The 16,337-nt window shown below is 47.4% G+C and overlaps 1 protein-coding gene across 1 annotated transcript in view; it reads left to right on the forward strand.

Annotated features, from left to right (window-relative positions):
• LOC106008670 (IQ motif and SEC7 domain-containing protein 1) overlaps nucleotides 1-14,403 on the forward strand; it is a 92,150-nt gene extending 77,747 nt beyond the window's left edge. The window contains exon 12 of the transcript XR_015449643.1: nucleotides 13,060-14,403. The gene's annotated coding sequence lies outside the window, so the exon portion shown is untranslated. The remainder of the gene's footprint in view (nucleotides 1-13,059) is intronic.
• Nucleotides 14,404-16,337: the final 1,934 nt, after the last annotated feature.

Below are 16,337 nucleotides of genomic sequence, written 5' to 3' on the forward strand. Positions count from 1 at the left end.
TGTATGTATCATAATTAACTATATAAGAATTATAAGAGGGCCGGGGATTTAGCTCAGTGGTGCCTCAACTGAGTTCAATCCCTTGTACCAAAAAAAAAAATAAAGAATTATAAGATAAATCAATCTGATGCTGGCAAAAAGGGGGAAGGATGATGGAGAAGGAGGAAAAAAAATTGAGATGCATTATGTATATGTACCAATTCCCCACAGTGAATGTAAACATTATGCACTACAAACATGTACTGATAAAAATTAAAAAGAAAAAGAAAAGAGTTGGAGAGTGAAAGATTTCCAAATTAGGAACCGGTCACCCAAACACCTCCAACACCACAGAAACCCCAATGCATAGCAGCAATAACAATGACAACTATTCTTCCTGCTACCTCTCCAGGGATTGTTGAAGGGTTTATAACAGGGAAGCAGCCCTACTAAATATACTTTAGGGAGATTCTTCTGTTGGCAAGCTATACGCTGGATTGGAAGAAGGCTTCTCTGCCGGAAACAGGGATATAAATGAAGAATCACTAAATTGTGTCTGTGATGAGCCACGACAGCTTGGTAGATATCACAGGATCTGGGGCTCCACTCCTGATCTGGCCTGGGGCAGAATATTTCACACTTTGAGCTACATCTGAATCACCCAGCATCTTGTTAAAATGCAAATTCTGATTCAGTGGGCGGGGGAGGGCCTGTGACCTCACATTGCCAACCTGTTCTCCATCGATCGCTGCGCATGCTGCGCTCCAGGGGTCAAGGGCTTGCCCAAGGCTGGTGGCCATGCATCCAGATGGGGGGGGGGGTGATGTATGCGGAAGTTAAGGTGCCTTCTCAGTGTCTGGTTTGGGTTTGTAGAGGCAGAGTCTGAAGGACCTCCTTTTCCTTTTGCTGTACTGTATTTCTTTAATGAGTTTCCTTGTGTGTTAAAGAAAGGATACAAAGGAAACCGATGACACCATCAGGTGCTCAGGTAAAAAAAGGGATATTTTAAACTACGGGTAAACATTTTAACTATTGATGAAAAGACATATAAATTTTACATAGTTTCTCAAGTGTGACCCATGCTGACCTCTGAGGAAGACTGAAATTGTCACACACTGTTCTTCCTGCTATTTCCCAGAAGGCTTAATCAAATGTAACATTTTTCTTCTTGTTAGCTTAAGGGCCAATTGTGTTATAATGTTGACCACACGTGACATGCTGCTTTCTCTTTAGAAATACTTTCCAGGGAGCTGATTAGGAAAACATAAGGAGAATAATTTGCTTCTTTCAGTACCAAACCCAATTAATTTCAGTGACTCATAAATGCTAGGGCAAAGTTAGAATATTAAACTTCCATTTGTTTAAGAAAGAACCCATTTTCTTTCTTTGCAATGGATTTCCTATTGTTTTAGACATGAATATCTCTCTGAAGTTGGATAAAGAAATGGGTTATTGAAAGGTTCAGCCCCCAACTTTATAGGAAAACTACTCACCTCCAGGTGTCTGGCCTCTGAGGCAGGAGTCAGTGATTCAGAATACAGGGGCTTCTCAGGTTTGTGTGTTTGTTCGAATGGAAACCAGGACTTCTGGTGTGCCAGGCACTTGCTCCACCACTAAGATCATACTGATGGAGCCCTTTAAGGCACCAACATCCAAGTGAATTTCCCACAATGCTCTGAGGTAGGTTCTTCTAGTTCCCATCATTCAGAGGGAGGAGGTAAAGCTTAGCGCACCCAGTTCAGCGACTTGCTGAATTCTCCCCAGTGTGACAACAATGACAGCCCAGTCCTGACCTGGTTGCCTGCAGAGCTGTGACCCTTAAAGACCCACCACTGATACCACACCAGTAGACAGGAGGCTGTTAGGTTCAACTTCCAGTGCCTGCCCGGGGGAAAACAGTTCAGATGATTCCAGGTCCTGCACATCTCCTTGAAGCTGGCCCAAACCAACAAAGTTGGCGACATTGACCTGACTGACAATGCACGCAGGCCACTCTTTATTGGGATCACTGTGGGGCCTCAGATGTGATTTTCCCCTACTAGAAGCTCTCTGAAGTTCTAACACTAAATACCAATGCCTCCTACATAGGCCAATCTGGTCTTCTTGCTAGGAGGCAGTTGCTCTAGCATCCTCTGCTGTGGATGTGTGCACCTGTTCCATTCCAGGGAGTGGGTTTTGCCTGGAGAGAGGGAACAAGCAGACAGGACAGGACTGGGCTGAGGTCAGTGTTAGGGCAGGAGAAAGTGGAAAAAGGAAAGGGCCAAAAAAGGGGGAGATGCGGGCCTGGACAACAATTACCCCTTCAACCACTTTGATGAAGAACTGATTGAGATTATGGGGGCTCCTTGGGTTTGTGTGTTTGTTTGCTTGAATGGAAACCAGGACTTCTGGTGTGCTAGGCACTTGCTCCACCATTAAACTACATCCTCAGCCTTAAGGTTTTGTTTTGAATAGAGTAAAAAAAATCAAGCAGACCTGACCTCTCACCTCAAGATCATCTACAAATACAGCACAGATTTGGAGCACAGCTACACACAGCTTGAAAATGAGCATCAATTCTGCCACCTCCTCATTTTGTGACCTTGTGCAAGGTCACCTCCCATGCATTTGTTTTACATGGGAGTTGCTGTCAGACCGGGTGAGATTGGAAGGGTCAACACTAAGCATTGCCCTGGCTGCTGGGGAGATGATGTTTCTGAAATGCCCTGCATCTTGTCACGGGGAATCCTCTTGGAGCTTACCACTGCCGACATGCTTCCTACAAGGCTGACAACGACATCCTTCAGGGACTCCTCACCTCCCGGTGGCTTCTCTGATCTGCTCCCTCTCTTACCAGTCATCACAGGAGGACTAGCAGCAGAGCAGCTTCCTTCCTTCCTTCCTTGTTTTGTTTTGATTTGGTTTTTGAGACAGGGTGTCGTTATGTAGTCCAGGCTGGCCTTGAACTCACAGCGATCCTTCTGCCTTAGCCTCCTGAGTGCTGGGATTACAGGTGTGCTCCACCACACCCAGCTTTCTCCTTTTCTTAACCTTGTGAAGGTCAAGGGTCTAGTGGGACCCCTTAACCATATATGAGTTTGTACCTCTCAAATTAGTCTTGACCTCTGAAGGGTTGAAAGGGTCCTTTCTTACCTCTGGAGGAAGCAGAAGGAGAAAGAAACAGCTTATGTAACAGTGAGGATGCATGGATGCCTCAAGCTAAGTTTTTTTCTCCAATTACCACATTTCTTGACAGCTCGTTTAGAAGTTGTTACTGATCCTTTTCTTCAGCCAGAGAGCTTTCAGTTATATATTCACATCTATCTGAGCCTGACTTCAGAGAATACATTTAAACGCATTTGAAGCATTTCAACAAATGGGTGCTTTTTCACCAAGGATACAGATTAGGAAGACAATGTTTTCCTCCCCTGTGAAAAAGAGTTGCTAATGTTTGGAGATTTCCTCAAATAATGTCCTGGGTGGAATCCTCCCAAAGCGGCTTTGTGTAGGGTATGGCTCTCAGCTTGGGAGCATCTGCAAATCTAACAACACAACTGATCATAGAGAAATACCTGAGAAATTAGCAGGATCCTGACCACGGGCAGAACCCAGGGCTTGACACAATCCCTTGAGCCTTGGAGACAGCTGGCCCCTCGTCATTGCACGGCCATGATGCCAAAGGGGCGTAAGGTAATTAAAATAAAAATTGGAAGCCAAGCATTTGTGGTCCATGCCTGTAATTGCAGCACTCTGAGAGGCTGAGCAGGGGCATGGCAAGTTTGAGCCCGGTCTGGGCAACTTCCATGATCCTGTCTCAAAACAAAAAGTAAAATAAAATAAAGGTCTAGGGATGTAGCTCAGTGCAAAGGCCCTGGGTTCCATCTGAAGTACAAAATAAGCAAACACCTGCAGAAAGCAGTGTTCTGCTGTGAACAGAGTGTGGCCGTAGGGGTCAGAAACACCCAGGTAAGAATCCTAGCTTTGCGTACAGCACTTTACTCTGAGAGCTACCCAGTCATTGTGCATCTGGGTGGATCATGTATGGGGGTCTGAAGAACAAGTCCTCCACCAGTGGGGATGGGAGTGTCCCCTGGCACGGTCCCCACCCATGCCCTTCCTAAAGGCCCTGGCCTCTCCCATCCACCACAGTCCTGGGCTTCCGGCCCCACCTCAGCTCACAGGGAGAGTCTGTGTTTCATAGAGGAAGAGAAGGGGCCCTGGCTTTGGTGCCGCTTGGGACTGGCTCTGACGGTCACTGTCACCTGAGTCAGGTCAGTCCCTTGAGCCCAGGAGGTGGAGGTGGGCTTCTGTTCTGATGCAGTTGCCTCTGGGGAAGCCAGGCTGGATTTGAACCCACTCTCTTCTCTCTTTGTGTGACCTTGGCCAGGCTGCCCCACTTTCTGAGGGTCGGTCTTTCTTAGCCGTAAAGAAAAGCGGCCATGAGGGTCTGCTCTGTGTGTCTGCCTGATGAGAGGGTTAAGTGAGATGGTGCTTCTGACGCTTTCCCTACAGAGCCAGGCATCCATCAAGCCTAATTCACGTTTGCTGTCGCCGCTGCCACTCACTCTTGTTTTATTACATTTAAATTGTATTTTTCACAACCTGGTCCCAACTTGTTCTGCCTTCCCTTCCTTACTTGTTTTCACACCTCCATACTTCAATATCAGCCCGGAAACCTACGGGCACCAGGTGTGTGCCTAGGCTTTTGATGAGTGTGGATTTCTGCTGAAGGTGAAGCTCAGTTCAGAAGATGCAGGAACTTGTAGTCCGACTAAATTCTTTCTTTCTGTTTTTTTTTTTTGGGGGGGTAGGGTGGAGGGACAGGGTTTCGCTGAGTGTTCCCGACTGTCTTTCAATTCACTATGTAGCCCGAGCTGACCGAGTGCTTGTGGTGATCCTCCTGCCTCAGCCTCTCAAGTACTAGGATTGTGTTATAAATGGCGCACGTAAAACCACTTGCTGGAGTCAGGCTTTTTGTGAAGAAAAGTCTATTCTAGAGACTAAAATCAGGGGCTAAAATAGGGGATAGATTCTAGCAGCTATCTGGGAAAAGCCAAGTTTATAATATCTGTGTGTAGATGGGCTGATATTGGGAGAGAGATAGCAGCAGCTAGCTGGGAGTGATTTCACCCTTGAGTGGATGGGCTCACACCAGGAGAGAGATATTAGGAGCTAACTGGGAAAGGAATTAGGCTTATGTAGGTATTGAAGGGGCTAAGGAATCTGGAGTGAAAAGTTTATGACTGAGTCCAAGGGCAGTCAGCAGGTGGGTGGACACTCACTGGACTTTTTGGCGTGGGGGGAGATTGTCTTCTGTTCACTGAGAAATAGCCTGTCCTTTGCTGAAAGCGGCCTGTTTGCTTTTGTCCTGTTTGTGAAGGACCCACTTAGGTCAGGCATGACAGATTGCTGGTGTGCATCCACCCCCTCTCCCCAGCCTTACTCTCAAGGAGTCCATAGCCATTAAAGAAGCCATTTACACACAAATCCCATCAGCCTGAGCTTGGCTGTAAGGAACTCATTTGCACCCCACAGCAGGGCTGTTGCTGACTTCAGTTCCTGACCAACAGCTGATCATCCTGCTGAAATCCCACCACTCAATTCGTTTCCTTTAGGCCTGCATTCATCAGGATTCTTTGGGTTGCAAGCGACAGAAAGCCAGCTCAAGCAAAAATAAATAAATTAAGTAATAAGTAAAATTAAAAAAGAAATTTATTGGCTCAGCAAGGAGAATTTGAGCAGCCACATTTTGCCAAAGGCAGGGGAAGCTGGATCTCAGGAGGAAGAGGCATCTGGCACTGAGCACCAGGATTCTCCTTCTGTCCTTGCCACTGCACAGGTGTCCCCCTTACAGCAGGTCAGCTTCCTCTTGGGTGGCTGTGTTAGGAGCTGTTAAGCCTCTGCCTCAGCCATGATTCCCCGAGGTGGCCATGAGCCTGTGAGCGACAGAATGGCAGCTACGGGCCTGTGTTGGCTGTGGGGTGGTTTTTATGTGCTGTGGACACAGAGGGCCTCACACATGCTAAGCATTCCTCGTGTGGGTTGATACATGTTCATAACACATCTTATTTGTTTTTTCATCCCCTTCTCTCCCCTCCTCCACTCCCTCCATCTTGGTCCTCTTCTCATCTGCAACAGACCTGTCTCCCTGTTTCCTTTTATCTATCTTTTATTTTACTCTTGAATTTATTTATACTTTGAGTTTCTCATATAAGAGACACCATGCAATATTTAAGCTTGTGTGTCTGATTTATTTCACTTAGCATTATGGTCTCAAGGAGCATTCATTTTTCTACGAATGACTCAAGTGTATTCTTTTTTATGGGAAAGTAGTACTCCATTGGGTATGAATACCACATTTTCTTTAATCCCTGCATCTGTTAATGGACATACAGGCCTCTTTCAAGATTTAACTATTATGAATTATGCTGATATAAACATGAGCGTGCATGGATCACTGTAATATGATGACTTTAACTCTTTTGGGAAGATACCAAGAGATAATAAATGCATAAGTACTCTGATTTGACATATACAATGTATTATGTATATCAAAAAATCAAATTGTTCTTTGTAAATATGCATAGTTTTAAACTGTGGGGAAAAAGGAAAGGAAGTTTGGACACAGACACACACACATGGGAAGAAGACTGTCCGAAGATAGACATCTAAAGCCAAAGAAAAGGCTGTTGAAGAAATCAGCCTCACTGACCTCTAATCCCAGTCTTTTGCCCTCCAGAGCTGTGAGAAAATACATTCCTATTGTTTAAGCTGAAAACAAAAATCATGGCAGTTGTGTTGATGAGTAGGAGAGAAACTACCCAAGAAGGGCTGGAGAAGAGGCTGCTAGATAGATAATACAGTCAAAATACTCCACAGGGTCTTAGAGGCATGGAAGTGCCCAGCCTTAAGAAGGGATTCTCTTTAACCCTTATCAGCTGCCATTGTGGGGGTGAAGATGACATCTACACAGAAGGGATGTGGCTGGGCACAGTGGTGGCCTCTAGTCTGGGCCAGGGGCCTGGGCTGGGAGTGGGAAGGTGGTACAAGTAGGCAACCTGGTATCTTCTTCACACTTCTGTTGGGAGTAAGCCTTTCCTGGGTCTCCCTTAATGAGAGAACAAGGACCCAGTGGTTAATTACTGTCAGATGATGCAATAAAAATTCCTCAGGAGCCCTGAGGTCCAAATGCCAGGAGGAAAGATCCAAGATCCAGAAGGGGCTTTCCTGGGTGGCTGCTGAAGGAAGAAGAGGAGCATGTCCTGGTGCCTAATGGTTGAGGCAGTCTCCAGCCAGGCTGGTGGCCATCATGGTCACAGGTACGGCTGGGCCAGAAGTGGTGGTTGTAACACAGGGCAAGGTGTGGGACACTTCTAATACAGTGACACCATCTTTGCAGTAACCAGAACCAACCAATCAAACAAGTGTTATTTTGGGCCAATCAGAAACTTGCTGTTTTCAATCCTTCATTTGAATCTGGCATGATTCATAGGACCAATCAGAAGATGCTTTTTGATCATTTGTATGTGGTACAATCAATCAAAAGACACTGTTCCTGATCCTTTGTTTACACAGAACAGGAAGTCAAAGGAGATTTTGATAGGATAGTTTACACATGGCTGACACCAAGTGAGTGAGTGATAGGATGACTATCCCAATGTCTTATTTGCATAAAAGATTTTTTGGCTACAAAAGACCCTTTTCCCCCTGTCCCTGGGCCCATTCTCACTCTGCAGAGTGTACTTATTTTCTGCCTTCAATAAGTGCACACCTTCACTGCCCTATCTGTGTCTTGTCCAACTCTTTGTTCAGGACATCAAGAACCTGGAAAGAAGCCCCATAGGACTTAGCACCTGGTAACAACTCTGACGGGGTCCAGATCTGTGGTCTTACCTACAGAAACAGTTGAAAGTACCTGGCCTTCCTGTGTCAGTGGATGAGCTCCAAGCACCCTGAGGCCCTACCACTCCTGGGCCCCCAGCCACATCCTTGAAGGATAGTGTGACGTCACTGCCCCGTGACCAAGCAAGGCCAGGCTGCTCTTGGCCACCTCAAGGTTGCCATGGGATCCCACTGCTCCAAAAGAAAATGCAGATGGTGGTTCTGGGTGGCCTCAAGATTGTGTGCCAGGTGACTACAAGAAAGTTAGTCCTTCCGGTTCACCTGGCCCAAGAGGTTGGCTGAAATTACCAGGCAGTGGCAGCCACCTACTGCTGGAAGAGAAAACAGCTTGTGAGGCTACAAAAATGCAGAAAAAAACAGGGGAAGAAAACTGACAAATACAGAGAGGCCCTGCAGACCATAGATTCCTGCTCTGAGCCCAGTAAAGGTTGTTTATTCTTAAAAAACTTAAAATTAAAAAATAATAAAAATATCAAGATCATCCAGAAGAGACTGGAGGTAGGGATCAAGTCCAGGCACAAAGCCAGGAATTCAGACCGGAAGACAGGCTGGGTAGGGTGAGTTAGGATCAGGTAGCAGTGGGACCAGCTCCCCTGAGGACCACCCAGCATACAGGCAACTGTTTCAAGCTTGGTTTTAAGGTCTGGCAGGAAGGCGGAAAGCAGCTGGATGGCCAGTCACAGGTTCAGAGGTGGCTCTGCCATGGCCCAGTGCAAAAGGCATGCCCTGAACCCTTAATGCAAACTGAATCGAACCACAGTTATAGATTGCATATTTAGAACTACAGTGGAATTTTCCAGGAGCAGTCAGAGCCAGAGAGCTCCGTGCAAGTAGACAAAAATCTGCTAATCCTTGGTATCAGAGGTCTTGGGAAATAAAGAACATATTTACAAAGATGATTCGAGGTCTTTATTTCTTATGCATCTTCTGATTTTTTTTCTTGTTTTGCTAAACTAGGTCCTGCCATGTAATCTAGGCTGGCCTTGAGTGCACTATGCAGCCCAGGCTGACCTTGAACTCATAGCACTCCTCCTGCCTTAGACTCCTAAGCACTGGGATGACAGGCATGCACCACTGCGCCTGGCTAGAGATGAAGAAGGTGACTTTTATGGTCACACTGGGGAGGTCAGAGGTCTGGGACCCTGGGTCTGCTCTGCACAGCCACCCAGCTGTCACCCACACTCTCTTTTGAGCATGTGCAAGTTGCCCTTCCTATGCTTGCTGCTTGCCAGACCCTGGGAGAAGCACTGTTTGTGCAGCATCCTTTTAACCTCTGAGGTCACACCTGTGAGTATTCCCACTGGACCGATGGGGACATCGAGGGTCTCGGAGTTAAGTCAAATGTCAAAGTCACACTGCTACCCAAAGTGATTAGGAATGTGAACACCAGAGGCTTGTGGTGGCTCCTCCTATTTTCCTGTCTCCAATCTGCTTTTAACTTTCTCTGGTGCCAACTTCTATTACTCACTTCTCCACACGAGCCTTGGATGTCCGCAGCTGTCCTTTCAGCTGGGACCAGGGGCCGCGTGGACTGTTATTAACAGATCTTTCCTCTGTCCTTTTTGAATTAAGTAGTATGGTCCAAAGTTTAGAGGCAGGAATGGGCAGACAGGCATTTCCCCTGGTTATGCAGTGTAATAGTCTGCTTGCTATTGCTATGAACAACATTTCTGAGGCTGGATATTCATAAGGAAAAGATTTATTCAGCTCACAGTGTGGGAGGCGGAAAGTTTCAGATTTGCCCTCCCCCCATTCAGCTTCTGTGAGGCCCTTGTGGTGGGGGCTTCATTGGGATGGAGCTGTGTGTGAGAGATCACGTGGCGAGACAGGAAACCAGAGCAATTCAGGGCCATGCTTTGGGATTCTTTTCCAGGGGGAGTATTGGGGAATCAAACCCAGATGTGCTCTACCACTGGGCCTTTAACCCTCAGTCCTTTAAAATTGTTTTAAAATTTTGAGGTGGTCTCACTGTGTTGTCTAGGCTGGGCTCGAACATGGGATCCTGCTGCCTCAGCTTCCCAGAGCAGGGATTACAGGCATGCGCCACCACACCTGGCCAGGTTTGCTGTTTTTTTTTTTTTTTTTGGTACCGGGGATCGAACTCGGGTCCTTGTGCTTGCGCAGCAGGCGGCAAAACCACTGAGCTAAATCCTCGGCCCAGGTTTGCTGTTTTTATAACTCACTTTCTCAGGAGCTAATACCTAGATCCTCTCAGAGCTTCATTAATCCCTTCAGAAAGCGCCACCACCAGAGATCTAACCACCTTCCACCAGGCCCTGCTTCTTACAAAAAGGCCACACTGCAAGCCAAGCTCTGGCACAGAAACCTCCCAGGTACAACTCACATCCAACCACAGCTTCTAGTTCTCTTGCTGTGTTAAGGTTTGGAAGCCATCTGTATTTCTTTTGCTGTCCATTAATCCATTTTTCTAGACTTTCTTGATTTTTCTTCTTACTCATATGTAAAACTTTAAAAAAATATATTAAGGAATTTTGTCCTATGCCTGTGGTATGCATCAAAAGTACTTTCCACACTTTGTCTTTTGAGTTTATGAAGGCTTTTTTCTATGGAGAAACATTATGGTAGTCAAATTTATCAATTTAAAATTTTATGACTTCTGCAATACATCATTCTTAGGCAGCTTCTCCTTACTCCAAGATTATAAAATAAAATTTCCTACATTTCCTTCCACTACTGTTTTGGTTTTGATCCCTCTGGAAAATTTTCTAAGTAACATATGAGCTAGGCACCTAATGTAAGTTCCCAACAACATTTATGGAATAATCGTCTTCTCTCCTGGTTTGAAATGCCACATTGATCCTACATTAGATTTCTGGATACAGTTAGGTTTATTTCTGAGTTTTCTATTTATTGGTTTGCCACTTGTACCACACCATTTAAACGATTGCAGTTTAATATCAGTTCAAAGAGCGGCGGCACAGCCTGTCCCCCTACTGTTCCTTTCCAGAATTCCTCTCGCTATGCCAGCTTGTTTTGTCTGTTTGGATTTGGGGGCAGTTTGTCTATTTACCCCTAAATTCTCTTGAGGTTTTTTTTTCCTATTTTAATTCCATTGCACTTTCAGATGAATTTTGGGAGAAATAATATCTTTATGATGTTGCTGTTCAAGTGTTCTTTGTTGGTCCTTACAGCTGTTAGTTTTTTCAAAAAGCATTTGCACACATCTCGCTAAGTTTGTTGATGGATGATCGATCTTTTTATTGCTGCTATAATTTATTCTTTCCCTCATCTTGCCTGGCTGGTGGTTGTTGTTTTGGCAACAATTTAAAATCTGTGATTCTGGGCTATGGTGGTTCAGGTCGCCTTTGAGTTTGATTTGACTCGGCTTCTGGTTCCCAACCCCAGTGTGTAGGAAAAAAACCCCAGCCCCCCTGCAGACAGCAGGCCTTTGAGGGTTCTCACCAAGGGAGGCCCTGTCTGTATACAAAGCACCTCTAGGGTATGTGTCAGGCATTCAAAAAGAGATTGATCATGTTGTGTATGTCATAAACAACCACTAATCTATAAATCTAACGTCTTTTACCTCACTGTGGGGTGACCACAGCAGGGCAGGACATGGCACATTAAATTTCCTTTCCTTCAATCTGAGACTTTTTGGATAGATTTATCTTTGGTGTCCTGACAATTGATCACCTTGAGGAAACTGAGGTAGCAGCCACTATTCACATGACCCTATTTTCTCCTCAAATCAGAGAGGCAATGGAATGTCCAGGGTCCTCCCAGGAAAATGGAATTTTGAGCCCCTAAGAAAATCCCTTCAATTCCTCTGGCGCTCCTCTGTTAGCATTCCCATCACTAACACTTGCTGGGCATCTGCTGTCTGTGCATCATCCTGTGCTGGGAGCCAGGACACAGAAAGGGGGAAGTCACCTTCCTGCCCCAGAAGCCCCAGACCCTGGGGGGAGGGAGGTAGGGAAAGTCACCCTAAGGGGCAAGGAGTCGCACTCACCAGAGCTGTACTGGGCATGCTCTGGCCACGCAGAGAAGCGGGGTGAGAATTGTGTTCCGGATCCAAGGCACTCGAGCTGGGTCTTGACAAGTGGAGCAAGACTGGCAAAGGTGGCTGGTGGTACCAGTACTCTGTCACCTTCCAGGTACCCTGGCTCTGCTGGAAGGATGGGCCTGGCTCTTGTACCCTGCGGCTGCTGGGGAGGGAGGTGGTGCTGCCAGGAGCCCATGCACCCATCTCCAATGGGGCCAGGTAGCTGAACGCCTTCCACTTTTTGCTCCTCTGGTGGAACATCTCCCAAATGTACCTGGCAGGCTCCACCGGGCTCCCCAGTGGGATGGACCCCAGTTTTCAGAGTGGCCACCTGCTCACCTGCCTTCCCTGCCCTGTCTCCCCACTTCCGGCTCCATGGGTACTTCCTCTGCCCTCAACAGGGCCTGTTTAGGGGGCTGGACCAGGGGGGCTCCAGGAAGTCAGGGCAGCCTGGCAAAGGCACAGAGGTTCGACCAGCCCGGTGGCCTTATTTAGTTAGGCGACAGAGGAAGACCAGGCTGCAGGGCCTAGGGCATGTGCTGGGAGGGTCGAAGGAGGGCGTGCCTTGCCAAGAAAAGCACTGCCCTTTATGGAGAAAGGTGTGGGGTCGGGGGATTGTCTGGAGAGCCTGGGGGAAGACCTCTTCCACACCTCTGGCGCTTTTGCCCAAGGCTCCGGCCCTAAGCTCCAGCTCTGCAGATCTTTCAGCTCTGCCAGCACCTGCTTCCGGCAGAGCACCTGCCGGGCTGCGGTGGGGCAGCGCTTGGCAGGGAGGGGCGGGGCTTGGTACGAGATGGGGGCTGGGCCTAGAATGGGCGGAGCCGGGGGCGGGGCCGGGCAGGGGGTGGCCTGGGGCTCCGCTGGGCTGTGGGTAGGCAGGGGTCCCTGATACCATGCCTGGTGGGCCGGCTGCAGATTGTTCCTGTGGGGTGCACAGATGGAATTTTCCTCTCTGCAGCTATGCCTCCCTTGCCCGCCTGCGCTCTGGGCATGAGGCTCATCTGAGACCTGCCACCAGGGCGTCATTGGTATTCCTGTCCTGTCGGCTCTGTCAATGAGGATTCAGGAGGCCCTGGGAGAGGAGGCTGGCAAGGACCAGATGCTTTTCCTGTCTGCCTGGATACAGAGCTGTTGGAGCAGGTTTTCTTTTCCTCCTATCTTGACTATTATTTCTTCCCCTCCTTCCCTCCCTCCAGGCCCTGGACTAAGCATTTAAGATTCAGCGATGAGTTGGACAATATCTCTGCCCTCAGAAAAAGCCTGGTCTAGTGAGGAACTAGAACATGACCCAAAAATTACAAGAGTGCCCAGCACTAGGACACAGTTATTTGTGTATTTTGAATATTGGTTGAATGAAGAAAGAAAAAGATAAATGGCTGTTGAGTATAAGGAGGAGGCAATCCGTGAGGGCTGCACGAAGGCCACATGGAAAAGCACTGCTGTCACCACCTCGCCAGGCCCTTCCAGACCAAGGCCTATGCCAAGCCCAAGAGAGACAGCCTTGCCACACAGAGGAAGCAAACCTGGCAGGAGTTAGAAGAGCTCAGAAACCTGCGAATGGTCCTTTCAGGGTTCCAGAGCAGCTTCTCTCTGCACCAGCCTGGGGCTGCTCCCTTCAGGACCCCGCACTGCAAGGAAGGAATCCCTCAGGTCAGGACTGAGGAGCACACTGTGGTTACCACAGAGGCTGATTTTCTGGGATCCTTGGCTGCCATGCTTTTTTTTTTTTCTTTTCTGTTACCGGGGATTGAATTTAGGACCTTGCACTTGCCAGGCAGGTGCAGCGCCACTGAGGTGCATCCCCAGCCCTGCCATGCTCTTTAATCCCCAGAACTTCCCAGGCAATCACTATGGCCTGTTGGAAAAGCAAGTGACCAGTGAACATTCAAGTCTTCCTCCTAAAGCTGGGAATTTGAGCTTGAATCTCAGTGCTTCTGTGGCAGGCTGTGTGACCTTGGGAAAGCCTCTTACCCTCTCTGAGCCTGTTTCCTCATTTTTTTTTCCTGGTACTTGGGAAAGCCAGGGAAGCACAGCGCCACTGAGCTACATCCACAATCCTCCTTGTTTATTTAAATGAGAGATTTCTATCCAGTAGAACTGGTGCAAGGATTCCAGATGAGGCATGCCATCATTACTATCGACTGTTCAAGGTGACTTTAGGCTGCCCAGGGTTGGCTCATGATGGAGGGTTGGCTGAATCATCGAGTAAGGAGACTTTCAGATAATTGGATGGGGGATGCCTTCTATCCACCAAGAAATGAGGGTGCTGGCAGTCAGCCCACTGTCAGCCTGCTTCAGATGGACCAGATGCTATTTTGGAGATGAGGAAAGACTTTCTCATGACACTGGCAGTTTGGGAGAAGATAAAAACCAGGAACTAGGAATACTGACTTGCTCCTGAACAGGGGCAGGCAAGCCAGCCACGTGTCTTCCCCGCTCCAAGTCGAATGCAGGCTGATCTGTAAACAGGCAGGGTGGAGGGAAAGTGCCTGTGGGCTTTCAGGCAGAATCATCCTCATAAAGACAACAGTCAAGCGTGAGACCTTGGTCTGTGACTGTTTTCTCAGATTCCCGGAGTTGGCAGTTTTCAAGAGAAGAAATGGGGCCATCTCCTCTGAGCTGGCCCTGGCACTGGGGAACCTTTCCCTGGAGACAGCCACACAGAAACTCATGTGGTGTTGTGGGTTGGTGGTGAAGGAGAATTTCTTCTTAAGGTACAGAAACAGTAAGGGCAAAGTTAGGATTTGTTTATTCTTATTTTGCACCTTGCTAATCGGTTGCCGGTCTCCCTCTACTGCAAACTTGCAAAAATAATTCTTACCTCATAGTGGCTGTTGCTAGGATTAAGTGAGAGAGCGAATGTGTAGCATCTGCCACAGTGGTCTCCTAGCACATAGTTGGTGCTCATCAAGGTGTCAGTTATGACCACGAGACATTTCACCACTGTAGAAGAGGGTGACATTTTCTTTTCTTTTTAGTCCAAATCTTCAGTTTTCCAACAGAGTGCTCATAACCATAACTTCAGAATAAAATCTTCACATAGAATGTCATTGGTTATCCCAGTGTCTTCATTTTACATATGAAGTAACAGGAGCTCAAAAGGAAACAGACTCGGGAACGTTACAGAGCTATCGGTGTATTAAGTGATAAACCAAGGATTTGTTTCCAAATCAGAACATGTCTCATTGGGTTACTTTCTTTTAAATAATGGCTATCATAAATATATTTCTACCATGTATCAGACTTGGTATTGGGAGCTATTTATATGTAAAAATCTCATTTAATTTTCAGCAACTCTGCAAACAATAATTAACCCCCATTTATAGATAAATGAACCAAGTCTTGGTAAAGAAATGACATGGTGTTGCCCTGCTAATAAGCGGCTGGGGCAGAGGATAAACCCTCATGAGCCTGACTCTAAAGAGCTAATTAGTCCATAAGCTAGGAGTTGCCAAGAAGGTCCAGGAGCGAGGGGCTGCCTGTTGACTCTGTAAACACAGCAGGTTCTTCACTGTCGCCATGTGGGCACCACTTCCTACCACCTGGAAGGCACCTCCATGGAGCAGGAAAGGCTTCAGCAGCAGAAGCAGGGGGATACCTTCTGCAAGGCCTGGGTACAGAAAGCTCCACTCTGCCTCTGGTGTGGGTCAAGTGTGAGGAGGAAAGGATGCTCCTGCACTTAGCCTTGAAGCAGTGTGAGGATGTGGCTGGAAAACAACTGATAAAACCTCTGAGTTTCCCAGGCAGGGGAAACCCATTCTGTACTGCTCATGTGTGCATGACAAAGATGCTCTTGCATCACCATGGCAACAGCAACACACCAGCATCCTGGAAGAGGCCAGAGCTGCTCTGTGGGGAGCTGTGGTCCTAGCTGGGTGAAAACAGCAGTGGGGTTACTGGGGGCTGGGGGAGGGGTGTCTCATCAGCCAGATTCTTTGTGCTTGAAGCTAGCTTGTTCTTTGGGTAGAAATATGTATAAAGGGTCCTTGCTACATCAAGCTGGCTATGTCTTGCAAGAGTCTAGGTGATGGGAGCTGGCAGAGAAGCTTTGGAGGAGCGCCTAGGAGGGCATGTTATTTCTCCTATGGCTTCCAGTAAGAGTGTTTAATAAGCAAGCTGCTGATGGACAGAACCTCTCTTAGGGCCCTGTCAGTACATCCTAATAGGGAATCTCATGGGCTTTGCTGCTTGCCAGCCCTGCCTGGCAGCTCTGCAACATTTTAGTTCTAAGGTCTTATGTTAGTCTGCATAACTTCTCCGAGTCTAAAAAATAAAGGGATGTCTAATGCTTCCCTTTGCAGGATGACATGAGCTAACAAAGGGGCAGTTTCTGGCATGTGATCAGTATTTACTTGCAGTTATTATGGAGTCCCCAGTTCTGTCAAGGAGATGGAGACTTGGCAAGGTGACCATCTCTGACTCCCTTAAAGTCAGGACAAGCTTAGAACTAAACTTTGAGTTTCCTGTGTGTGTC

The sequence above is a fragment of the Heterocephalus glaber genome, unplaced genomic scaffold, assembly GCF_053883595.1.
Source record: "Heterocephalus glaber isolate CG9 unplaced genomic scaffold, H.glaber_assembly_v1.0 deba00000768, whole genome shotgun sequence".
NCBI lineage: Eukaryota > Metazoa > Chordata > Mammalia > Rodentia > Bathyergidae > Heterocephalus > Heterocephalus glaber.